Consider the following 14,961-nt stretch of genomic DNA (forward strand, 5'->3'; position numbering starts at 1 on the left):
TGCTGTATTGTATATATATAAGCTTTCTGCAAGGAGGATATCACTGCTTATTCTTGCAATTTCTGACCCGCTATCAGAAATTGTCCCATGGTGGACAGTTACCAAAATGCTTGCCATTTGTTTTGTCAGAGGATATAAATGGCTGTTATATCCATAAAATTAATTACAAATAAAGGACTGAAATGTATCAAACCTCAGACTATCTAGGAAAACAAACAAACAACTAAATCTTTCAGAGGTGAAGGTGACTGTTTTCTGTTCCAATGAGAAATTCAACCTATGCACTCATTTTTATTATATAGAAGCTTCAAAGGATTTGTTCTAGAGTTGAGGCAATAGTTGATGAGTTATTACAGGATCCCAGCAGTACAAAGAGCAGGAAAATGAAGTTTCTTATATGTGTATGTGTACAGTGTGTGGCTCAGGGGGTTCCCATCCCGGCTTGGCCTTCTGACTGTTTCATAATGTCCCCGAGTCCTCACAGAAACTCTGCCTTGAGTCACACTAAGTCAGGTGCACTGACGTGGGGACTTGCATACCATAATACAGCAATATATTTCATTCCTTTGTATTCTCACTGCAAGGTGCATTTAACCAGTTATTAAGCTGCAAGCCTGATGCGCTGCAAAACTATAAAGAAATCTGGCATGTTCGTATTCATAAATGATAGATATTTTGCATATTTATTTTTAGGTGTTTTTTGTTTAGAATACATGCAGCCTGAGACACTGTGAAAGGGCTTCAGATGCCTGCCTGATGGTTCCATTACCTTTTACTCTGCTGCAAATTAAAATACACAGTTCCAAATTTGTTCTACAAAGCTAACAAGGAAATGAAGAAATATAAATTAGCAGTACAGTTTTAAAATACTTGAACTGTGTCTGCTAAATTATTATATACTATTAAAAAAAATAGTTTTAGCTATACTACTAAAAAGCAGTTAACTCATAAAATGCTGCATGTTAGATACTTTCAAGTCACACAGTTGGGACAACAGAGGTCCTGTCTAAAAATATTAGAAGGAACCCAACAAAAATGCAGTTTTAAACACCCACTTAATAACGCTAGCAGAAGATCACCTCTAGGTTTCTTTAGAAAGCACAACGTGAGCTTAACATAGATCAAGAACCAAGACACATCCTAAAATTGCATAACATACAGGGCCAAGAAAGCAAGGTATACAATCCCATTGCTTCACTGACAGCAATAGAATTAATTGCAGCAGTGCATTGAGAAATTGAACTGAGTGCTAAAATGTGACAGGGTAACATCTCAACAGCAGGGAACAGGGCTGGCTGAGGTACACAGGGCTGAACTTTATTTTGTTTCATATGAAGGAGCAGAACTTCAGAGCTTTCATGAATGCTAACGAGTCCCATGACTTTACTATGGCATATTTGGAGTCTGCAATCCATAATACATATAATCTCAATCATCATTTGGAAACTTCTGACCTGTTTGCAAACTTCCAAGGAGCTACCACTGCAGATACATTATCACTGCAATTACGGGTAGCCATGGAGCTCCAGTATTGTGTATATGTAATACATTGTTATGCAAACACACATCTACTTTTAAACCTCAGTTTCACAGTCATTGTGGTTTTAATTTCAAAGCATTAAAAAGGAGGCAAAAATAAAGTCTTTTGCAAATAGATTTTGATTATATCTAGGAAGAATTTTTGCAAACAATTCAGAAGCAGGCGGTTTGAAAATCCAAAAATGGAATTGTGCTAAGTAGGAAAGGACAGCTATGGCAAATGTTGCCATTAAAAATGAAGCTGTATAGTTATTCACAATTAATTCTTGTGCTGGTTTAGTGCTTAAACAGGAAAAGATAAATTCAAAGATAATTAAGTTTTCCTTCTGAACGTGAGGAAACTCTTTTTTTTTTTTATGAGATTCATAAAATGCCAGTTAGAAATAGCACTCATCTCTTCCTATCTGAACTCAGTCTAATTATTTCAACCTTGTGAAGCAATATTTAATCCTGCAAGTATTTAATCCTGACTATTTATCCTGCACAACTCACAGATTAATTCCTCTTCTGTTTATCACTGTACAATTAAAAGCTCTGCAAAAACAGTGACAATAATATGCCCCATCCATTCCCCCAAGACTCACCAGAGCCTGAAAATTCTTCCCACACCTGGCAGCCCACTGGCACCATCAGCAGTGGTTTTGATCCGAAAGAGAAATCCAAAGACTGAGAAAGGATCCCATCTGCGAGGATGTGCGTAAACAGAATCAAAGTGTACCTGGGGTTAACAGTTCTTGGGGAGAGCAAAGGGAATAAGCTGAGACAGTCAGAATGATGCGCCTTTCCAAAAGGCTGTAATGAATTCTTTGTGTTGGCAGAAATACTTGGACCCACACGCTGAACTCTTGAGTGTCACATGGGTGACGAAGCTAAAAAAAGGCAAATCTATAGGCTTAGTTTAAACTGCCCCCAACATGCTTGTGTTTTCCCCTGAGAAAGCTAATGTGTTTCTTTCAAACTTTTCTACAGTTTTCTTGGGATTTTAATACTCCGCTCTCTTTGGTTTCATACTTTTTAACTCTTTTATTTTTAGATTCCGTATTTCACAGTGGTCTGTAGAGTCTGCTTGACGCCAGCAAATGTAACTGGATCCCAAGCCCCTGCAAGCCAGGAATTGCAGCCATGATCAGCATGCTGCCGAGAACGCAAGCCTTGGCACTGGCCAAAACCAAATACTCTGAATCCTCTATTTATCTTACGGCAGGGCTTGGGAAAGGAGGAAAGAAGAGTTCACCAAAAGGTGAAAAAAAATGGCTGGGAAAGGCAAGGAGTAAGTAAATAGAAATCCAAGATGCAAATAAGTCAGTTCTACAACAGATTTATGAAACTTCCAACAGCTAGAACAGGGGTTTGCAAAAAATATTTCGTTCTCCAGTAACCTAGTAACAGGACAGGCACGCACAAAGCAGATCGCCTTTATAAAAAGCTTGTGTCAGCAAGGTTGACTTTAGTGGAATAAATAAGAATAAGCTACTTGGCAGCAGATCACTGCTGACAATAATCTCACAGGTCAGATTTTCCAAGTTCATTTCATAGCTCATTCAATACACATATAACTCCAACTACCATTTCTGTCTAGGAATAATACGGGGCACCATCTTCCACACAGCCTTTGATGAGGTGTTGGGTTTTTACCTTAATTTTACATGGCGTGCAGCTGAAATAAATCTGGTCTCTGACACTAAGGAGCTGAATTACTTTGCCTGAACTCCTTTTTTTCTGTCACTTACAGCCCTTTCTTCCTGTAGAAGAGAACAAAATGAAGGATTGATGGTTTATTTGACTAAGAAGTTGTTCATCCTAACTATTCTAGGTTTTTTAACTTGGGTAACTTGTGCCTACAACAGTGTGAGCATTTCACAGAAGAAAAAACAAGTGTATCAAGGCAGTTATTTGCCAAAGGTGACATGATGAGTCAGCAGCACAGCCAAGATTAGAGTACAGCGTTCAGACTGCCCATCCCACATGGGGCTCACTAAACCACTGCTCCTCCTGCAGCCTCCAGGGAATAAAGTTCATTTAGTTAGGTGGTAAATGCTCAACTCCTGCCCTTGCACTTCACCATTGTATTTATCTAAGTTTTGGCAGGCATAATTGTTTGTTGCCAAGAAAGACTACAGCTCAAGAGAAACAAAAAAAAAAAGCATTGATCTTATCTGTGGAAGAAAGGACACTGTATCAGCAAAGTTTGTGAGAACAAGAACAGCAGTCTGCACTGGGAATACAGGTTGTATGTAGCACTGAAATTGCTTGATGTGATTTTTGACAACTCAGCTTCTTTGCCTCTTCATCAGTAAGAAACACGGAGTAAAAGACCTGTAAAGCAACGATCTTGAGCACAGCAGCTGATTTTATATGTCACTTTTCATCAGTGTGTAAAGAAAGTTCTGTATATTTTTAAAATCCATTTAGCAAGTTATGTAGCACTAGTGTATTTTCTTCTCCTGGCATAGGTGTATTTGGTATTCACATCTGCTCAGCTAACAAGAAAGCCAGTCCCCAGCAGAAAGTGATGCTGCATTACATAGGTGCAGGAAGTATTCTGCCTTCACCAGGCTCTTGTAGCGTGGCACTGAATATCTCAGTTTAGGAGTCGCTGTTGTCACTGTGGTGCTTCAGTTTCTTATCATATTAAGTATAACAAAAGTGGAAATCTTGCTGGTTTCTCATATTGCTGCAGCTTTTCTTTAGAGTTGTTCTTACGAAGAATTTTCTGTAAACGATCCCAAACTATAACTTTATCTTCCTGCTCCTGGCTAGCAGCAGCCTGATATACTTCCTTGAAAAAGCTTCAGATGCTTAATGATGAGTCAAAGATTTTTGTAATTTACACATTGGCAATTTGTACACTGAGTTGCTTTTTATTTTTTAAAGGAATTGCCAAAACTTTGTTGTTGTTTTAGTAAAGGAGTTTCTGATCTAGAGTACCTATCCATTTATCTATTTTTTTGTTTGTTTGTTTATTGTCTTCCAGCATTCAGGATGTTCATAGATTATGTAAAACAGTGTAAACTGACACAGTAGTTGTTGGAGATTAATAATACCTCTGAAAGCCCTCTGCTTGCTTCACAGGGCTCAGAGAAGGCTCACGGAGTAGAAAGTCTAGTGAGTGCTAAGAGGGCTGGTCTCTGGGAAACTGCAAATAGCTAAGAACTGTCACCACCAAGCAACCTCTTGAGGTCAGCAGAACCCAAGATGGAGTGAGCACTAGAAAGCAAGTGACCACCAGGAAAGAAAATGTGTGACACCACATTGGTCTCTGTCAGTGGGGTACTTTCCTCTTGGAAAGAACTTTCCATGAGAAAGCATGGATGGCTGCAGTACAAGTTCTTACAATATTGAGAGCCAAACTGTAATTTGGTGGTACATATCCTATTTAATAAGTTGTCTGGCAAAAAATGGTTTTAAGTGTGGTATCTGTTTCTATATGGATTTGAATGCACATGGCAGTACTTTTTCTGTGATGGATGATGCAGAAATGCTTGTGCTGGCAGGAAATGCAGCCAGATATTCTAGGAAGCCTCTACGTTAGACTAAGGCAGCTCTAGAAAGAAAATGGGGTGCTGCTTAGATGGTTTAACAGTAAGGACTGAGTTACCATTACTGGTCATGTTTCAACTTTTTGCATTTCTATCACCAAGAAATATATAGGATTCCATGAGAGCAGGACACACAGGCAGCCGTAAGCCCTTAGAATGTAAATATTTGTAAAGCAGATGGTGAGCCCTGAGTATTAGGGTAAACATAAATTTTTCTGTTTTATTCTCATGTGCAAGTGTATTTTATTCAGACCTTAATCTTTCTGCTGTGTAACTGCCACTAAATAAACAGTTTCTTTTCAACTAATCTCTAGAGAAAGATTGCTTCCTACCTACTCCTGTCATGCTTCTTGCAGGCATGTTGCTCCTTTCTTCACAGACTGACTTTTATTTGGGCATAGTAAAAGAAAGACTAATCTAGGCATCTGTGGAGAAAGTAGATTTTAAAACTAATGATACAGAGATATGATGTGGGAGGTATAGATAATTTTAAAACTAATGATACAGAGATATGATGTGGGAGGTATAGATAATTTAAGTTCAAATCCTGAGGTTTTTATTCAGTTCTGTAACTGTAAGGAGAGCAACTGTAATGATGTTTTTGAGAGAAGATGGCAGTATCCACAGTCTGATTGGCAGTATGTAACTTTAGGGTCTTTCTGGAAAGAGGTGGATATCCATTTTTTATTTTGAGTTGCTTTCTGGAAGATCCTGTCTCTGTCTGTTGAGTACAGTACACTGCTAGGATTGGCAGAGCCAAACTTTGTTCACATTAATTCCTTCAATGTGAGGATTTTGCTTTAGACTGAGGAGCATTTGATCTCCTCTCTCTTATTTCAGCTGGAATGAAAAAAATCCTGTCAAATGTTAATCAGATTCAGATCTTTTAGCTCCACTGGTGTTTTGCTCAGTAAATTGTTCTCACTGCTGCTTTTGCTTGTCATTTTTGCCATCAGCTGAAAAGCTGAAAACTCTAGTTTTCTAAGTATTTCCATCAGCTAGGGATTTCATATGTGCCATGATCTGAATTTATCAATAGACTGAACAGTCATTTGTAATATATATTTTGTACTTTTTTGAACCATTTGTCCACATGCAGAGAGATTTCTAGAATTAGCTGTAACAGGTTTGGTGATGAAACATTAAGTATGCAAAGAATATTTCCAAGGAGCTCAGTTTCCCAACAATGCTATTCTGTTATTGACTTGGACTTGCTTCATGACTGTTGTTACAGTATTTTTACTGGATTTCTTTCTCGCTTTTTTGAAGTATGCTTTGTGGTTACTTACTCAGATCAGAAACTGAAGCCCAAAGGGGACCAAGTACTTTCGAAATTGTAGATACACAGACTTGGGCAAGACAGGCAAAAGATGCCTAGATGTCTGTAGCAAATACAAATCTTGGCTACTATTAAATATATCAGCAGCAAAATGAGCAAGTACGTTATTCTGAATAAATGACTTTTTAGATGTTACGTTTTATTACAACGTTCAAAGAGTTTTATTTATTTCAGAATCAAAGCAGTAGGCTACTCTACTTTTTATATCACTTTTATATCTGTACCCTCACTTTCATGGGTTAATACTGAACAAAATTGAAGCCAAAATAACGTTAGAAAAATCCTGGATTTTGTATAGAATTTCTGTGTGGCCACTTTGATAACCTTAGATGATGTAGCGGTTAACATTTTGTTTATGTGGGCTCTCAATACCCTTGATATCTCTGTGTAATATATAGAAGGAGACAGAGAAAACCAGGAACTAAATGGGAAAAGGGAATGAACTCCCATGTGACTATTACATCATTGAGAAGTATCACCAATCTCTCTGCTCATGGTATTACTAAGTAACAACTTGAATTTCTGTGCATTTGGGACTGGGCTGAGTCTAAAAATGATAACATAAGATATTGCAGAAGTTAAATCATTTTGGAGGGAAAGAACCATTTTGTTTTGTTTATCTCAGAAAAACGATGGTCAGAATAGTTCTTCAGGGTGAGCTGCAGTACACAGCAGGAAGCACAAGGTGCTGGGCTTCATAAACTGCCCTATGAGTAATTTGGCATCTCGGCAGAGGCAAAAACAGGGAAAGTCCCCCAAGTCAACAGATACAGCCGTGTTACTGTAAGGTCTTGTGGAACAGAGCTCTGGGTTTTTATTCTCAGACCTGTCACCCACATGTGACTATGGACAAATTCTCTGCAATGCCATTAATAACACAACTGTGTAATACAGTATCGGATGTTATACTATCAACATGATCAACATGCCATCCAAACTGCATGGAGCAGATGTCAATATTCATAGATAATAAGGATTTTGAAAAATGTGTACTTACTGTGTATGTATTGTTCAAAAATTACCACTATAGCTGCTTTCCAGTAAGTAGAAATTTCATTAAATATATTGTTGCATACAGAATAATATACATACTTTTATCAGGCCAAGATTCAGTTCCAACTGAAGTCGTTGGAACAAGATCTTCAGACTTTCATTGCTGTTCATTTTTGCTTATCCCGTGCATTATACATACATAGGAATAGCAAGCACAAAGCATATTTATCTTCAAGAGCCAGGATGAGAATAAAGACACTCCTTGGTGTTGATAACAACTGCTTTGTGGTTGAAACTGGATCCTTGATGTTCAGTGCCATGTTTTATGTGGCGAGGTGGGAGGAGTCCTTAGGCTCCGTATTTCTGTGTTATCAGCTGGGAAGCAAGTGCTTGAGTTTCTTTCCTGGGGGAGACTAACTCCTGACAACGCTCTCTCTTATTCTAACAGAGGGCTAAGACAGCTTTTTAAGTAAGTATGCTTTATGAAGTTTGGAATCAGGAAAAAATAAAAGCAACAATAAAAGTCAAATCAATGAAAGCAGCTTTTGGTTACAGATATTTATATCCATATCATTTTTTGCAAATCAAACACATATTAGAGAGTGAAACTCAGTAGATGCAACTTCTATTCATCTATCGTGGTTTCCCTTCCAGGACAGAAAGTGGAAACTGTAGTCCAAAATAAAATAGAAGTTAAATTTCAAATCTAATCATTTAACTACATAGTCACAATGAGAACTTTATTTTTCATAATCATACATTCTAACTGTAACTGCTCAATCCTTGTTGTTCACCATATAAAAAGTAGAAAATCCTAGAAAATAATGGAAGAAATAATAATTACAGGGAGCTTTCTCTAAGTTCCAAGAAGAACAGAGCAGAAAAATCAGTCATGTTAAAAATCTCTAATCATTTTAATGTTTCAGGCCAGTCACAGTTTGATATTTCTAACAATAACTATAATATGTCTGTTGGTCTAACTGTGACAATTTGAATCTCTGCATGGTTTTGATTGTCACCTCAAATCAGGTAGCTGAATTGTACCTAGAAAACAGCTGCATGTGTTCAGCTATGGTTGATGCTTTTTAGTAAAAGTGCTGTTGAGATAATAATTTTCATCAAGGGTAGGGTTAAGTGAGTTTCACTAAGATGTTTTCAATTGCTATCTATGAAGCATGAATCAGGAGGAACCCCGCTTGGCTCTAGGCTCCCTGGGGAACAGGCAGACTTGGCAGTTCAAGGAAAAACTTGTTCATAAAATGAACAAAAGACAGACTGAGACAGCCACAACGTCACTTTTAGAGTCACTTTTAAGATTAGAAGTGCACTTTAGCTGAGCCTGTCACCTGTTCTCAAGCCTGTTTACTGTACACATTACTAAGTGCAGTTATTATTGCTTGCTCTCTTTCTCAGATCTGGGCGTACCTTTTCAAAAGACATTATGGAAAATGCCTAATGTAAACCTAGCTTGCTCCTTTGGAAGCTAGTCAGCTTTCTATCTATTGTTCAGCAGAGCACTGGTTATCTGACACTGCATACCGGGGAGGTTAAGTGAATGTCAGCTCCTTTAAAGGCACAGGTACCTGAAGCATTGAAGTTTGTGTCCGTCCTTTATATGTGGTTACACGCGGCCTTTTTCAAAGTCATTATCTATCATTCATTATATTGCCTAAATGGTTTTGGCTATATCAGACTGGGTCTAAATTCCAAATGACACCTACCCCTAAGGCTTTTTATATAAAGGTAACTGGTCTCTTGCATATGTTGTAAAACATGCTGATCTGCTTTGCATACTTTTCTGCTCTTCAGCCAGTCTGTCTAACAAGGCCAAAGGCATGCTGCTGACTCAGGCACAGCATCTCTTACAGTCTGTAGTTCTGCGTCTCCAGCCAAGTATCCAGAGAGACAATGCAATTCATTAGTGAAAGAGGCACTGCAAGTACTGGGGGAAACTACCAAACCAGAAGTGAAATGTTAATATTAATTCAGTATTAAATTGGAAAATTTAATTTAGAAGTATTCTTGCATCTCTGAATCTTCCGTGTTTCATATCCTGTATACTTTATGTTGTCTGCAAAGAGCAAATAGCAGTGACAGTTGAGTTTTACCTCACAAAAGGAAATATGTAACCAAAGCCAAGTTAGCATGTGAACAACGTGACCTTTAGAAATCACCAAATTTTGTATGCTTAGACTCTTGGTTTTAGGGGACATTTATATTTCTCTTCTACTCTCTTTTTCACACAAATGTAGAGTTACTCAGATGGGAAAGCTTTTGCACCACCTTGAGGAAGGAGCTATTTGATGAATATATACAGATTCTCTTCTGTGCAAAGGAGCATAGTACAGGAGTGCTGGCTGTGGGAAATGTCATGCCCAGTTCTTGCACCAGCCCCAGTACAGATCTGAGAATCTCTGACGAGAATTTCTCCCAAACCAATGTTAACCCATCGGGCTGAACTGAGAGTCATCGAGAACTGATTCTCCAAGTCCAAAGAGAGGATGACTTAAGTTGATTAGAAATTTTGACTAGCCAGAGGGCAACATTTTGCATCACAACATTGAAGTCTCTTTCCTACCTACTCTCATTTTTGAAAAATTCACTTCTGAAAACTCATTTCATTTGGTCTTTCAAACATGAAAGTTGGTCTCTGGTCTGGAACCAAGCATAGTGAGCTTTGACCCAAGAGGAATGTACTTATTAAAACTAGAAACAATAGAAGCAAAGGTCTTAAACTGATTGCCAACAGTACGTTTTTAAAGACTACTTTATGAGTTTGCTAAGGTTGTGTGTAAAGATTCAACTTACAGATACAGTATAAAGTATTATATTTATTGGAGTTCTTCCCTCTGTGCAGTTCTTCCCAAACCAACAGTTAGGTATTGTGATAGTTTTCATTTATTTACAGTTTCTGAGCTCCTTTGCTCCCCTTGCTAATGACAATTCTGTATCAAACTAAGAAGTGTCCTTGGACAGTATCTCCAAAAAGGAGTATACATAGTGGAGTATCTTGAGAAGCTGAAAGCAGTCTGGCAATACGTGTTTCTATGCTGCCATCACAGCCATCTTCCTGATGCCTCCCAGTCTGCCTGAGCTGTGGTTTGGCTGGGGTTCTGGCTTAGTGCTGCAGTCAGGGCTGCCTCTTGCAAGGTGGGGGCAAGCCCTGGGGGCTGCTGCTGGCCTTCCTTTTCAGGGGACTCTGAGACCCCCCAGACAAGCAGTCGCTGTGCTGCGTGGAGGAGCCCACTGCTGTTGCATGCCCTGGCTCTTCCTGCGGCTCCTCTGATGACATAGGGGTTCTGCTGGGGTGCTCAGAACCCCCACAAAAGATGCCAGGGAGCTCATCAGTCTTGGGGCCTGCAGGGCTGGGGAGTGGCCCGGGCCAGAGTCAGGAGGCTCCTGATGGGAGGCGGCCGCAGGGCTGTCCTCCTGCCCTCCTGCAGCGCAGGTGTCCTGGTGGTCCTGCTGCTGGCGGATCCCTGGGCCATATAGGGCTACAGCAATGATAATGAGCCTCCTCACAAAGTGTGCTGTGAAGCCTCTGAGACTGGGCTGCAGCTTTTGCAACAAGGTTGCTCCGTCTGACCCATACTTGCAGATGAATCCAAGAATCCAAGAATTCTGTTTCGCATGTACGTCCCACCACCCACCACTGGAGATCCAACTCATCTCTTGTTTCAGCTATCAGAGCAGGGGCCTGTTGTCTCCTGGATGTTTTCGAAAAAAGGCAGCCCAGACCTCCAGCAGAAGCTGTGCTCAGTGGGAATGGGCATTGGCTTTGCAGGCCCCTGCACATCCTGAAGGCCATTACCCGAGTGTGCTGAGGGGTGCAGGACAGGACACTCAAGATAGTCATCACCTCACTGAGTATTGAATTGTTCTTATCTTATGCCCACATATGGCACATCTCGGCTTTTTTGCCCACCACAGTGCACAGCCATAACAAAGCTGGTGAAAACAGGGGGTCACATAGGCCACATTATCCTGGCTGTGTCCACAGATGAGGCAGGTCCAGTTTGATGGCACCTCCATGGCCCTGGAAGAAACAGATAGAAGCTAGAAATGTCATTTATTAAAATACAAAATTTCTTATTCTCTTGTCCAACAAAAGTTATATGGTGCTCTGTTAATATGTCAGTACCACTCAGTACACTCAAATCCCTTGCAACTTAATTTTTATAAATGTTTTTGTGACTCTCCTAAGCAGGCTCTTAAAAGTTTTCTTCCCTTGGAAAGTCAGTACATGGCTTTAATTTCTGCTGAAAGCTGAACAAGTCAGTCTGAGAAACTGCATCATATTCTGATTGTTGTCATATTTCCTTTCCTATTTACATCAGTAGTCATTTGAAAATATTATTTAAAGTGTCTGCAGCTTTTATGGGGAAAGTTGCATTACACATCCAGACTGTTAGGAGCTCAGCTGTGTGTGATCCCTTAAAGCAACATGCTAGAGTAGTGGTACAATCTGATGAACACAGCCTCCTGTACATCAGATCTGAGATGCAGCAGAGGCTGATGATTAAGTGAATGAGGACTATACTGAGCATACGCTATATAGTTTTGAAAATTGTATTCCTTGTTTGACTTCAAACATACACTGTGCCTGGACTTAAGTGATACAAATTCAGATTTGAGTACCACAAGAGGACAAGTGAGAGTAAATCCTCCTTCTTACCTCAAAGCAGATAACAACTTCCCATTTTTTCTTATGTTGAAACTCAGAACACCGAGTTTTGTTAGGTGCTTGCTTTAGGCCATTAAGCCTATGTGGGTTGTGTGAGCTCCTGAATAATACACTGCCATTCATGTATCAACCCTGTATTTCTGTCTCAGTTTCAGATTACAGATTGACCTGGAAAATGTTAAAAATAATTTCCCTGCTGTCCTGCAACAAGTCTTTCTTTCAGCAGAATAGCTGCAGATAGCTAGAAACAAGTTCCTACTGTGATATAGGAGCAGAGAGTATTCTGAAAAACTTTCTTTCTGCAGCTAGCAGACAAGCAGTAATGAGCATTTCTTCTAATAGCTAAACATTAAGTTACTAATGGTTGTTGCAGTGTTGTAGTAGATGGAGGCTATTGATTAAAGGTTTGAATATCTGAAGACTTTCTTTCAGATGACTTCATTCAAATTCTGAATCACAAAGTTTTGTTGATGCTTATGTCATTCTCAGAAAGATGTGGATTCTGTGTTCGCTGCTGGTTTGGGAGTGCTGGAATTAGCACGTCATGGCTATAAAGAACATGTAGAAGCTTCTGCAGCCAAGTGCTTGCAATCCATAAACCACAAACTGTATCCACACTTGTGCAGATGGCAGGCACTGTAATTCATTAGTGAGTACAGCTGCATGAGTAGAGGACTCTGTATTTTAAGATGTGTTTGGAGCCTGTATGACTGTATCATGTATAAGTTGTTGCTGTGGTACAATGGCTAAGCTGTTCTGAAGGACATAGCTGGTATTCAAAGACATCATCACAATTCTTGTGCTATAGAGTCCATGACTCAATTATATGAATCTTTGTAAGGAACTGTGAAACAAGGCCTGGGAAACAAGCAAGGTTTATAACTTTATACCTACACTTCAATTTTGAAGAAATAAAAAAGAACAATGATAAAAAAAATGAGCTGGATTTCATATTTTTCTTCTCAGTTCTAGGGAGTCAAGTCTGAAAGGCCCATCAGTGCAGCTGGCTGTCAAACAACTAGACAGAGTGAATACCTGGTCAAAACAAAACTTCTACCAGTAAGCAGTTAATGTCTATTTCTAAATTAGACTTTCACTTCTTGGAAGTCATCTATGAATTGTCCCCTACACAGAGGATTACAATGTGCATGTACATGATGTAATTATTCTGGCACAACTTGAACTAATTTTGCTGTGATTATTTCATTCACAATAACCAAGTAACTGAATTAATCTATATTGTTGTCCAAATTTGGGCATAGAACTAGGAACCTCAGGTCCAGTCCTCTTCTTATCACGGAAAAAATCCTTATTATCAATTGAGCCACCTCGCATTCTTTGCTTTTTGAATTCTACCTGGCCCAGCAGGGAAGCCTGAAAGAGGATAACCTAGGACTGGTTATATGAACAATGCTAACATCATTTTCTCTGTGTCAGATGATAAAAGATTTGTTTGTTCCTGGAAACTAACCATTTGAAAATATAAAATTTAGTACTTTTCAGGCTGTCCTCTTTAGTATACATTAATTTGGCAGTACGTTAATTTGGCTGGTGATGTGTAGAACAGAAGAGGAGACAGTGAATATGCAGAGTACAACCAGAGCTGTAGTGACGCTACTGTGAGTTACACAAGTAGTGGTGAGCAGTTGAAAACAAAAGCTTAATGTATTTTGTAATGGATCTTCCATAAAGTATATGCTAAACGTGATAATTATAATACCTGAATTTCTAAGTTTTGTCAGCTTACATTTTCTGTAACTTGATGTGTTTCAATGAGTCATAGCATGTTTAGAGTTATAGTAAATGCCAGCAATCGTGACCACTTGCTATTTATAGAATGGAGAAGTGCTAACTAGTATTTTCAGTGTAAGAATTTAAGCTTGCTGAACCCTTTCCAGCCAGGACAGTTTTCCACCTGAAAATGTTGATTGAATAGAAACTCCTTGAGCTATTTGTGATTGGTTCTTAATCTTAGCATCTTTCTTCTGACACTGAGATGCATCTTGCTTAGCTGATAATGTGAATGACCCCTTCTGCTCATTTTAAAATCACAGAATCATAGAATCACCAAGATTGAAAAAGACCCACAAGATCACCCAGTCCAACCACCCATCCATCACCAATAGCTCTCATTAAACCATGTCCCTAACACAACGTCCAAATGCTCCTTGAACACCTCCAGGGTCGGTGACTCCAACACCTCCCTGGCAGCCCATTCCAGTGCCTGACCAGTTTTTCAGAGTAGTATTTCCTAACATCCAGCCCGAATCTCCCCTGGTGCAGCTTGAAGCCATTCCCTCTAGTTCTGTCACTAATTACACGAGAGAAGAGGCTGACCTACAGCTCACTACAACCTCCCTTCAGGTAGTTATAGAGAGAAATAAGGTCACCCCTGAGCCTCCACCTCTCCAGATGAACATTCCCAGCTCCTTCAGCCGCTCTTCGTAAGACTTGTGCTCTAGACCCCTCATCAGCTTTGTTGCCCTTCTCTGAACACGCTCCAGGGCCTCAATGACTTTCTTGCAGTGAAGGGCCCATTTTCTTCATCAGCTGAGATCCAGTAAAACTGTGGGGCTGCCTTTGCACTCTAGTACTGTATTTTACACAAAATAAACTTACAGATACGAACATGTGGCTGCAAGGTCCCTTCTCAGTTTGGACCATTTTCCTCCATGTTCTTTCAGCTGATGTAAGCCGTACTGTTTAAGCTGGATATAAACACTTGCATCACTAGGGTCTGCCTCTGTCAGCCATCCATCTTCAGGCTACCAGGCCAATCTCCATCTGCATTTTGCATTGTTCAGAATAATTCCTAAATGCGGTGAATAACACTGCCTAGCTTCTTCTGAGGGAGGTCATATCCCTCT

The 14,961-nt window shown here is 39.6% G+C and overlaps 1 protein-coding gene and 1 long non-coding RNA gene across 5 annotated transcripts in view; one reads left to right on the top strand and one right to left on the bottom strand.

The window, feature by feature from the left end:
• The window catches only part of RAF1 (Raf-1 proto-oncogene, serine/threonine kinase), a 68,403-nt gene extending 66,091 nt beyond the window's left edge, over window positions 1-2,312 (bottom strand). For 2 of the 4 annotated variants that reach the window (XM_010718438.3, XM_010718435.3), the window contains exon 1: window positions 2,124-2,312. The gene's annotated coding sequence lies outside the window, so the exon portion shown is untranslated. The remainder of the gene's footprint in view (window positions 1-2,123) is intronic. The other 2 variants (XM_010718437.3, XM_031555531.1) reach the window with 2 other exon arrangements.
• LOC109369912 overlaps window positions 1-14,961 on the top strand; it is a 58,964-nt gene that overhangs the window by 27,168 nt on the left and 16,835 nt on the right. The window lies entirely within an intron of this gene.

This window comes from Meleagris gallopavo, chromosome 14 (genome assembly GCF_000146605.3).
Source record: "Meleagris gallopavo isolate NT-WF06-2002-E0010 breed Aviagen turkey brand Nicholas breeding stock chromosome 14, Turkey_5.1, whole genome shotgun sequence".
Lineage (NCBI taxonomy): Eukaryota > Metazoa > Chordata > Aves > Galliformes > Phasianidae > Meleagris > Meleagris gallopavo.